Source organism: Loxodonta africana, chromosome X, assembly GCF_030014295.1.
Source record: "Loxodonta africana isolate mLoxAfr1 chromosome X, mLoxAfr1.hap2, whole genome shotgun sequence".
NCBI lineage: Eukaryota > Metazoa > Chordata > Mammalia > Proboscidea > Elephantidae > Loxodonta > Loxodonta africana.
Genome location: NC_087369.1, coordinates 13,581,400 through 13,593,796, shown reverse-complemented (window position 1 = coordinate 13,593,796; position 12,397 = coordinate 13,581,400).

Here is a 12,397-nt window from a genome sequence, read left to right as displayed (position 1 = left end):
GGAGTGCCTGGTGGATTCCAACTGCCAACCTTTTGGTTAGCAGGTGTAGCACTTAACCACTATACCACCAGGGATTCCTCTAGACAGTAAGGAGCAAGCAATCAGGGCTGCCTGATTGGGTATTGCTGCCTAAGTGGATGATCTAGCTCCAGAACAGTACCTCAAGAGCCTAAATCACCTCTTCTGTGGTTCTCCAGATGCTTCTCATGGAAAATTGCCATCTTAATGTATATCTGCAGTCCCTGGGGGGTACAAACAGTTAATGTGCTCAGCTGCTAACTAAAAGATTGGAGGTTCAAGTTCACCCAGAGGCACCTCAGAAGAAAGGCCTAGAGATTTATTTCCCAAAAGTCTGCCAGTGAAAACCCTAGAGAGCACAGTTCTGCTCTGATACACATCTGGTTGCCAGGAGTTAGAACTCATTTGAAGGCAATTGATCATTTCTGCTGACAACAAGCAAGACCGCCACCAGTGACCAACTGCTAAGTTGTTTTTTAGTGAAAATATGGCCAGAACACATGGCTGTTCTTAGGCCTATTTTTAATGTCCAAATAATCATAAACAGCACCAAATTCTTTTTTCATCTCTTAGGAACTGGAACCCGGTTGCCTAAACCACCAACATTTGTAGCGCGACCGGCCGAGTTAGCTCCCCCACGGTGGTGAACATTTCCCACAGGGACCCCTGAAGTCATGATCATTTGCCCTATTCACAGAAAGGATGCCAGCCATCAGGCATGCCGCATACAACAAAGTGACACAGACCAGTCTCATTTTAGTGAAAGGAAGGAGCCCGCTGAAATTAGCTTTGCCCAGAACACTGGTGAATGAATTGAAAAGGAAGGGTCACTGCAGACAGGAAGTACAATAATCTCCTTTTAGTAGGCTTCAAAACCCATAATTACTATTTATATTCATGTGTATTTCTCCCAGTGATAGCCAATATCTTATGACCGAAAAATCTTTTCTGGGCACTAAGACGAGTCAGAAATATAAAGACCTATTGGAAATGTTACTCTCTTCTTTTCATATCTTTTTACTTTTTTATGTAACCTACCCCCAAACTTCTATTCTGGAACCTCTCTGATCATCCCTAGAGAACTGGACCTTGTAAATCTCAAAGGTTTTTGTTGTGTTTCTCTTCTTACCCACCACCTGCCTTTCTTGGATTCTGGGATTTTGGCCATGTATCCTTGAAGCCATCTCTGTTTATATAATTGTTCTAATTTCTTTCTTGCAATTTTACTTTTCTCTCTCTCTCTCTTTTTTAAAAAATCTCACCCTTTGTTCCATTTCTCTTTCATTTCTTGCCCTAGGAAGTTTCTCTTTTTGCAAGGCTCCCCTTGTTCTCTTTGGCAGTATTTCATAGAGGCACAAGTAGTCACAAGGATCAAAATGCACACCAGCAGAGAGCCCCTCATCCACAGAAGCTGAGCCCCTCAGACCTTATCTTATCAATCTTCCCCATAATTCCTGCCCATTTCCCAGGGTAGCCCCAAGACGGCTAAGGCAGCTATATTCTGAGCCTAAGAACCAGGAACAGAAGGTTGCCTGTTTCCATCGCAAGAGATCCGGCTCTTATATTTTACTCCTCATTGCTTCCTCTGGGTCTCATCCTTAAATTTTACCCAACATAGGAAGGTGACTCTTACCTTGTCACATGAATTTCTTCTTATATGGTGTAAAATCTGTGGCTGCCCCATTTGAAGAGCACAAAGGGGAAGAAATTTAAATTTAATTTATATTTTATTTTCGGTTTTACTCTCTGTGTCATATACTTTCTTGGACGCCTTGGAATGCTCCTCAACTCTTCCACTTTTCCCACCCCTATATTATTAATGGTCTTACTTAGATTTCTTTCATGGCATTTGATAACTTTATAACTGAAGGAGATTTGGGCTATACCGTCTTCGTCCTCTCTTCCTTTGTTATAGACGAGGCAACTTATGCTCAAAAATTTAAAGATTTGACCAAGCTAGGTGAGTCTCCAAATTAGCTTCACAAACTAGGTCTTCTGACTTCTCAGTCTACATTGTTTAAAAAAAAAAAAACTTTAGAACTATTATCATATTTAGTGATTTAAACAAACTTATAAGGTTATTGAAAGAGCCCTGGTGGCACAGTGGTTAAAGCGCTGGGGCTGCTAACTAAAAGGTCAGGAGTTTGAACCCACCAGCCACTCCTCAGAAGACAGATGTGGCAGTCTGCTTCCGTAAAGATTACAGCCTTGGAAACCCAGTGAGGCAGTTCTACTCTGTCCAATAGGGTTGTTAGAGGTCAGAATTGACTCGAGGGCAATGTTTTTTGTTTTTTTTTTTGGTAGAATAGTGGTGGTTCAATGGCAGGATTCTCACCTCCCACGCTGGAGACTCTGGTTCGACTCCCAGTCAATGCACCTCATGCACGGCCACCACCCGTCTGTCAGTGGAGGCCTGCGTGTTGCTGTGATGCCAAACAGGTTTCAGCGGAGCTCCCAGACTAAGATGGACTAGGAAGAAAGGCCTCATCTATTTCTGAAAGTCTGCCCATGAAAACTCTATGAAATCACAACGGTCCAATCCACAACCAACCGATAATGGGGGTGTCCCAGGACCAAATGGTGTTTCGTTCCGTTATGCATGGGGTTACCATGAGTCAGGGGTGGAGTCCAAGACAGTTAAGAACAACAACCAAAACTAACAAACGAAAAAACCAAACCCGCTGCCATCTTATGAGTCGATCCCGACTCATAGCGACCCTGTAGGACAGAGTAGAACTGCCCCATAGGGTTTCCAAGGCTATAATCTTTACAGAAGCAGACTGCCACGTCTTTCTCCTGCGGAACAACAACAGGTCTTTATTCCTATCCCTATTCCATAGAGGAGGGAACTACTAAACTGTTCGCTCAAATAATGGAACTAGCAAGTGAACAGATCCAGCATTTTGACCTAGATTTATCTAAATCTTCTTGGTTTTACACGTTATTTTACTCCTTCTCTCTTTACACACTAAAGAAAAGCATTACCACTACCACCACTACCCCGCAGCCCACCACACACTTACCTGGAATTCTTAGGACTGGTCCCTACCTGTGAGCACCTGACCTTGGAATGCTCCCCCTGTGGGAACCAGGAGCTTGGTCTACTCCAGAGACTTCCTTCTTCCTGGCAACCAAGGAAGTTACTGCCCAGGGACACACCATGAACGTCATTTTGTTTTCAACTTAAAATGCACGTCTCAAAGAGGCTGGATGGTAGTGCCAGCACATTCCCTTTGGGCCAGGCATTGCCAAGGTTACAGTGTAAGCCGGGAGCCTGGGTACACTTCCCCATGCCACCTGCTCCGACATTGTCACAGGTGATGGGTTGCTTCAATCTTTCAGGGCTTCCCTAGGGCAGGAACCCTAAAACTATTTTAGGATTCCACTGGGGCGCACACGTGTAATTCTTTTTGCTGGGAGATAGGAAAAACAAAACAAAACAAACGAAATGCTACAAGTCCCTGAAGATCATCTGTAGCCCTTTTAATCTACAAACCAGTGCCCCCTTAGGCACACCCGTTAGTTCATACAAATAAGATTACATATTGTCTTGTTAGAAATAAGAGGTGGACAAGAATTGTTAATAATGCATTAAAAAAAGAAATGTGTAAATATTGCAAGTTTTAATACAATTTTTAAGGGGGAATGAGAAAGAAGAATTACTCTCTTGCTTCCCTACTGATCTAATTATCTCTTCATCCAGCCTGACCTGGAATTATCTGAAAGGGTAGTATTCTCTGAAAGATATAATAGCTCAATAATTGGATATAGGCAGCTTATCTGGAAGGAAGAACCAGATAAAATTAAGCTCTTTTAAACGTAGGTCCTCAGCCAGCATTCCAATCTGTGTGTTCATGATGTTGCCAAAGGGCACCCAAGCTGAATACTTCACTGAACTTCGTAAAACAAGTGGAAGAAACTAATCTTAACACACAACTAGGATTATTTATTAGTTTTCAAATGGGGATGCTGAAATGTGATCAAAAGTAGGCTCAGACCAAAGAAACCTAAGTCATGTTGTCAAATCTATGGTCTGAAGTAGCACAGCCATTGTTTTCTAATCACCACTTGCTGATGTGTGGAAATACATTTCAATGTCAATTTTAATGAGATATTTCAATATTAAAAGTTTGCTTCCAACAGCTTATACATTTTGCAGTTCAAGCCACATACTGTACCCATTACCAAGGCTTAGAATATGTAACTATTCTTCTGGTGTGTGTTTTTTGGGTGAGATCAGAATAACTCGTAGTTCCGTCCACTTTTATTTCCATACATGACAAATTCAATGTAGCAGGAGTTGGGTTGGTGTCAACTGGTGTGACATGCTAGAGTTGAGCTACTACCTCTCTAATCACATTTTTTAAAAAAAAAACTGCAGATACTTTGCAGACTCTGCTTTGTCACCACAGAAGCAGTATCAAAAACTTCTGTAGAAGGGAAAGATTAGTCCAAAGGACTAATGGACCACTTCTACCATGCCCTCCCCCAGACTGAGTCCAGTACAACTAGATGGTGCCCGACTACCACCACTGACTGCTCTGACACGGATCACAATAGAGGGTCCCAGACAGAGCTGGAGAAAAATAGAGAACAAAATTCTAACTCACAAAAAAAGACCAGACTTACTGGCTTGACAGAGACTGGAAAAACCCTAAGAGTATGGCCCCCAGACACCTTTTTAACTCAGTACTGAAGTCACTCCTGAGGTTCACCTTTCAGCCAAAGATTGGACAGGCCCATAAAATAAAATGAGACTAAATGGGCACACCAGCCTTGGGGCAAAGATTAGAAAGCAGGAGGGGACAGGAAAGCTGGTAATAGGGAACTCCAGGTTAAGAAGGGAGAGTGTTGACGTGTTGTGGGATTGTTAACCAATGTCACCAAATGATATGTGTACTAGCTGTTTATTTAGATGCTAGTTTGTTCTGTAAACCTTCATCTAAAGTACAATAAAAAAAATGTAGATAGGTAAACAAAGAATCATAAATTTCCATAGGTATATACATCCACTGTAATATTGCACTTGTATATAACAGGCATGAAGGAGCCCTGGTGGTGCAATGGGTAAGCTGCTCCACAGGAGAAAGATATGGCAGTCCGCTTGTGTAAAGATGACAGCCTTAGAAACCCTACGGGGCAGTACTACTGTGTCCTATAGGGTCGCTATGAGTCCGAATTGACTTGAAGGCACACAACAACATATAACAGGCATGCAGTTGGTATTTGTCAACAAATGACCGCAATGTCAACTCATTTGTCGTTAATTATGTGTTATGCTTCTTAATAACCCCACTGTGTCTAACACATGGTCCCTAATCTCAAGGAGCTTTCAATATTCATAATTTGCCTTTGTATTCAATGAGGCAGCTGGAAGCAGCCCAGCTGTAAAGACGGATGTTTGCCCAGCAGTTCTTCTCGCACTCCCAGCATGGAGAGGCTTTCAAATAATTTATGGCTGAAGCTGCGGTTTCTCAGGGTCGAAGAAGGAAGACCCAGGATGAGCCCATGCAGAGCTTTGCTCCATGACCCTGCAACTCGACAGTTCACTTGCAACAAGTCTTCTGTTACGAGCACTTCCAAGTTATTACCATTGGTTTCAGAAAAAAAAAATGATTGCCTTAAGAATTTTGATTTGGACAAACTTAGCTTTCACACTTGTTTACAGCTTCTCTTTTGAAGCAACTATGTTATTCGCCTCCTGTCTTGTCAGTCGTCTGTCAGTTTGTCATACTGTAGTACCTTACACGTCACTAGGAGGCTGGAAGCTATGCTACCAGTATTTCAAATATCAGCAGGGTCACCCACAGTGGACATGTCTCAGCAAAGCTTCCAGACTAAGACAGACTAGGAAGAAGGCCTGGTGATCTACTTCCGAAAATTAGGCATACAACAGAACACTGTCTGATATAGCACTGGAAGATGAGCCCCCTAGGTTGGAAGGCACTCAAAATACACAGTGGCCGTGACAATGGACTCCAGTATACCAATGATTGTAAAAGCGGTGCAAGACTGGGCAGCATTTTGTTTTGTTGTACATGGGGTCACCATGAGTCAGACCTGACTTGGTGGCAACTAACAACAACATTGGCGTGGAGGTGGGGAAGTTCTCTGCAGGAAGTTAGAGACCCTGTGAAATGAGGTATGTGTCACGGGCTGAATTATGCCCCCCAAAAAATGTGTTATCAACTTGGTTAGGCCATGATTTCCAGTATTCTGTGGCTGTCCTCCATTTTGTGATTGTAATTATATGTTGAGAGGATTAAAAGAGAGGATTAGGGTGAAATTTTAACACCACTCTTACTCAGGTCACCTCCCTGATCCAAAGTAAAGGGAGTTTCCCTGGGGTGTGGCCTGTACCACCTTTTATCTCTCAAGAGATAAAAGGAAAGGGAAGCAAGCAGAAGAGTTGGGGACCTCATACCACCAAGAAAGCAGCGCCAGGAGCAGAGCATGCCCTTTGGACCTGGGGTCCCTGCGCCTGAGAAGCTCCTCGGCCAGGGGAAGATTGAGGACAAGGACCTTCCTCCAGAGCCGACAGAGACAGAAAGCCTTCCCCCCAGGAGCCTATGCCCTGAATTTGGACTTTCAGCCTACTTTACTGTGAGGAAATAAATTTTTCTTTGTTAAAGCCATCCACTTGGGGTGTTTCTGTTATAGCAGCACTAGATGACAAAGACAGTATGTGTGTTCAGAGGGGGACAGGGATGTTAACCTTATAAACGTTGGGTGTAAAGACAACATGGCCTCATTCACAAACACATGCTGGTGAGATGACACTCTCAACTGCCTGGGTTTGAATTCCAGCTCTAGCACTCTGTGAATTTACTGTGTGCCTTGTACATTACCTAGCCCTTCTGGGTCTGTTTTCTCATCTATAAAATGGAGATAATGATAATAATAATACCAATCTCCTTGGGATGTTGGGAGCATACAATGAGTAAACACGTGAAGAATGCACAATAAAAGTGCTAGTTGCTAGTATTATTGCAATGAGGAGAGGAACTTATCCAAGCAGCAACCCCGATAAATAGCCCATGTACAGAAGGCAGCCCTGGCGCGCAATGGTTAAGAGTTATGGCTGCTAACCAAAAGGCTGACGGTGGCAGTTCCACTCTGTCCTATATGCTCTCTGTGAATCAAAATGGACTCAACAGCAATGGGTTTGGTTTGGGAATTTTACAGAAGGCAGCCAAAGGCCTCTCTTATTGTTCTGTTAGTTGCCATCGAGATGATTTCGAGACAGTGGTGATCCCAAGTGTGCAGAGTAGAACTGCTCCATAGGGTTTTCAAGGCTGTGACCTTTCAGAAGCAAATTGCAAGGCCTGTCTTCCGGGGTGCCTCTGGGTGGGTTTGAGCCGCCAATCTTTTACCTAGTAGTCGAGTGCTTAACCTTTTGTGCCACAAAAAAAAGCCAAACCATACCCACTGCCGTCGAGTTGATTCTGACTCATAATGACCCTATAGGACAGGGTAGAACTGGCCCATAGAGTTTCCAAGGAGTGCCTGGTGGATTCGAACTGCAGGCCTTTTGGCTAGCAGCAGTAGCACTTAACCACTACGGCACCAGGGTTTCCTTGTGCCACCCAGGGATTCCTAAATGCCCAGCAGGTAACATCGAATTTGGGATGCTGAGGTTCTGTGAGTGATTCTGACTGTATGACACAGGCCAGCTGTGACACTTTTTAGTGATACTACTTTCCCATTCAGGAGATGGGGCAGTAACTACTCCTTTTTAACTCACAGCGATAATATATTTAAAGATTGTGCTATCATTATTTGGGAAATGAATACGTTAAATACATACATTAAATAAACATAGGGCATAAGGCGGTGCAAATGGTTAAGCACTTGGCTGCTAACCAAAAGGTTGTTGGGTAGAACCCACCCAGCGGCTCTGCGGGAGGAAGAGCTGGTGATCTGCTCCCGTACAGACTGCAGCCGAGGAAACCCTATGGGGCTGTTCTACTCTGTCACAGGGGGTCACTATGAGTTGGAATCAACTCAACGGCACCTAACAATAACATGATAGACAAGGCCCCCAAGAATGTCTCATACTCAGTAAGAAGGAAGATGTTATTTCTAAATCAAGTCTTACCAGCAAAGGATCTTATGAAATTTAGACTCAAAGACAGAAATGTGTCTAGATTTTCACATGTAGAGGGAAATTTTTTTGAAGTGGAAATGAAGGGCTTAAAAGTTCCTATAAATAATCTAAAAACTCTGATCTCATACTCTAGAATATTACTTCTCAACCAGGGGTGCCTTTGTTTGGTAATACCTGGGGGCATTTTTGGCTGTCGCAACTGGTACAGGAGTTGCTCCTGGCATCTAGTGGGTAAAGGCCAGGGATGCTGCTAAACAGCCAACAATGCACAGGATGGCTCGCACAATAAAGAATTTTCTGGCCCCAATGTCAAGAGCGCAGAGTTTGAGAAACTCTAGGGGGAGGGTGTGGAGAAGCAGAAAGAGTGGGGAGTCCCAGTCAGAACAACTTGACTTTGGCATGTGATATAAGCTTCAGTTTCTTCTCGCAAGTTGGAAAATAACTTCTCCCTTGGTTGTGGGTGAATTAAAGGAGATAATGAATGCCCAGTACAGGGGTCAGCATCCTGCGACTCAGCTACAGGGCAAGGCGCCCTGGTAGTCAGGGAAACCAAAGCAATGTGTCCTCAACTACGTGCGCACCCCACCTCCAACCTCCCAAGCTCCTGGTGATTACATATCGTGGCGAGCATTGTGCCAAGTCCTCCTGAGTGCAAGTGTAACAGCCAGAACTCCAAACCCACCATCCGCCAATCTCGGTTGCTCCCTGCTTAACTACTACCCAAGCAAACCTGCTGCCCATTTGTGATTCTGAGTGTCCTTCAGTTCTCGTCTATGCTGTAGGAACTGCCAAATGAAACCTGCCTTTTGCCTTCTCATTCCAAACCCTGCTCACACTTCCCCTCCTCTTTTCTGATTAGTCTCCTGTACCCAGTCACAATGAATAAGGAAGACCGAAGAAGAATCGATGCCTTTGAATTACGGTGTTCGTGAAGAATACTGAATATACCATGGACTGCCAGAAGAACGAAAAAACCCATCTTGAAAGAAATACAGCCAGAATGCTTCTTAAAAGTGAAGATGGCAAGACTTCGTCTCACATACTTTGGATATGTTATCAGGAGGGAACAGTCCCTGGAGAAGAACATCATGCTTAATAAAGTAGAGGGTCAGTGAAAAAGAGGAAGACCCTCAGCGAGATAGATTAACACAGTGGCTCCAACAACAGGCTCAAGCATAACAAGGATTGTGAGGATGGCGCAGGACTGGGCAGTGTTTCGTTCTGTTGTACATGGATGGGGTTGCTATGAGTCGGAATTGACTTGACGGCACCTAACAACAACAATCCAGTCACCTAACTCCATGATAGAAACCACCTCCCCTGTGTACTTCACTGAAGTTCTGGAAAACTGTAACAGTTTCACTTCAGATGTTCCCTGTGAGTGCATTTTATATGCTTTTCATTGAATTTATCCTTGCTCCATTAGTTAGAAGCACCTTAAAGACAGGGTTGGTGTTTCTCGATTCTTGAGCTCCTTTCCTTAGGGGGGAATGTGGTTTGTTACAGAGTGGCTTCACGGCTGCCATGAGGGGCGCTGCCATGGATGCTTCTGCCCACATCCTCTTCTCACAGCTGGGATGGTCAGATTCAGCCTGGATTCTGAAATATCTGGCTGCCCACGGAAATATGTAAAAATAAGTTCGGGAAGTCCATGAGCTGGTTCGGGAGATTTACTAAACCGGGACAACGGCAGTTTCTTTAATGGAAAGCACAGGAGAAAAGTTTCCATGAAGGAAGTATGAACAAGAGAAGGAGGGCTTGAACTTCTGTAGTATCTTTGGAAGTATCTAGCAGAAGATGTTGTTGTTGTTGTTGTGTGCCATCTAGTCGATTCCGACTCATAGTGACCCTATAGGACAGAGTAGAAGTGCCCCATAGGGTTTCCAAGGCTATAAGTCTTTACAGAATCAGACTGCCACATCTTTCTCCCACGGAGCAGCCAGTGGATTCAAACTGCTGACCTTTTGGTTAGTAGCCATAGCTCTTCAATCAGAAGACATTACCCACTGCCATTGAGTCAATTCCGACTCATAGCGACTCTATAGGACAGAGTAGAATTGTCCCAGAGAGTTTCCAAGGAGCACCTGGTGGATTTGAACTGCCGACCTCTTGGTTAGCAGCCATAGCACTTAAGCACTATGCTACCAGAGTTTCCCAGAAGACATTAGGTGTTAATAAATACTCGCTGATTTATTCAATGGATGGATGGATGGACACAAATATGAGAAGAGTAACCAGTCAAAGGCTTGGAAACCCAGTGTTAGGTTTCTGAATTTGTTTTCAGTAGTAACAGGGAGTTCCTGAAAGATTTTGATGAGGAAGAAGACCTGTCTAATGTGACAGATGTAGAAGAGACATTTACTGGCTTCAGGGAGGGACAGCTGAATGGGAGGCCTTATTACCTCAGCTTGATCTTCTCATCCTGGGTCTTAGAAAAATATAATTATAGTCTCCCAAAGGAATTTTGGAGACAATTTTCTATCCCATTGGTTTTATTATATCTGAAATGAACACAAATGATTATAATAATACTAGAATTAAAATACAGCATGTTTATGTTTATTTCACAAATATAACTAACTCATGTTTAATATGTGGGAGCCTAGCTACAAAGACTTCGGGGCATTTTATCCTTTTTGCTGAAAGAAAAGCATCATAGTTATTGTAGTCAATCAGCAATGTTAATGAATAATTCATTTTTCCCCAGGCAAGTGCAATTTAATGAATGGGGTGACACAGAAGTCAGAACTGCGTCTTAAATACTCCTGAACACAGGCCCATCAATGGCTGTAGCTGCATTTGTTTACTATGAAAAGAACAGCATTACGTGGATGGTTATTACATCGGGAGAGGGGCATAGAAAGATACATAGATGTTATCGCAATTTCCAATTTTATTTAAACAGGAAGACAGCCTAAGAATCCTATCTTCTTGGAGCTCTAACGGTTGCTAGTCATCAAGGGACTCTGCAGAGAGGACTTTATTCTTGCTGATATACTGATATGCTATTGTGGCTCTGCTGTGATAAGTTCCATATTGGATATCGCAATAATGGAATCGAATAATATCGATATTTTGTATCACACCCTTCCCTTTAAAAAGTGTTTTCACACACGTCATTTCATCTAATCCTAACCATCAGACCAAAACCCCAAACCCAAACCTACTGCTGTCGAGTCGATTCCAACTCATACTGACCCTATAAGACAGAGTAGAACTGCCCCATAGAGTTTCCAAGGAGCGCCTGGTGGATTTAAACTGCCGACCTTTTGGTTAGCAGCCATAGCACTTAATCACTATGCCACCAGGGTTTCCAAACATCAGATCAAGGAGGGTAAATAGTATTTCCAGTTTAGCAATGAGGAACTGACTGGTTCCAGGTTAAATGTATATATATTTAACCTTTCTCCAAGTGTGGCGGTCTTCCCATTACTCCATGTCAACGATCTAAGGGAATAATCTCCCGATCATGGGCAAGACACATTTGGATATTTTTACCTAAAAGGTGACTTCATATTTCTCTACACAGACTATCCAATTATAAGCCAACTATGGATAATTCATTTGAAATAACTTCAAAGATCGTCTTCTTCTCCTTGTTAGCCTTATTTTAAGGTTGCCTTTGAAATACTCAGCACCTTGCTTCATCTCGAGTATCTGCCAGTGCTTATCTCCAGGAAGGTAATTATAAAAGCGAGTCTACTTCACCTGAAAAATCATGACCTTCTGGGAATAAGATTTTTTTCCCCTGTAGAGATACAGTTTGCCAAGGTAATTTAAAAACAAAAAAAGATAGGAAAAATCAATCCATGCTGGTCTCAAATATCCAAACTATTAAGCTATAGTTTCTGGCTTTTCAAAGATCACAGAAATTTAAGTCTGGGTCACTGTGGCCAACAGCCAGATCATTCTAAGCAAATGAAATGACTCAATTTAATTTTTAAGGTAGAAAAGAATCATGCTTTTCAAAATTTCCTTTCAAAAATGGACATCTTCTTAAAGAGTCAAGGTATTCTATTTTTTCTCCTCGATTGGGGCTATATTTTTTCCATCAGCGCGTATCAAAGATTAAAGAAATTAGATTTGATTACGCTCACGTCTAACGTATCCTATACAGACAGCGTGACGGTGGTGGAGGAAAATGCATGTCAGGAGAAATGTACCTGTTCTGTTGTTGTTAGGGGCCGTTGAGTCAGTTCCTGGAAGAAGCACAACCAGAAATGTACCAAAATGAGCACTTTTAGGACATTTCATCCTCTATGAACACGTCTC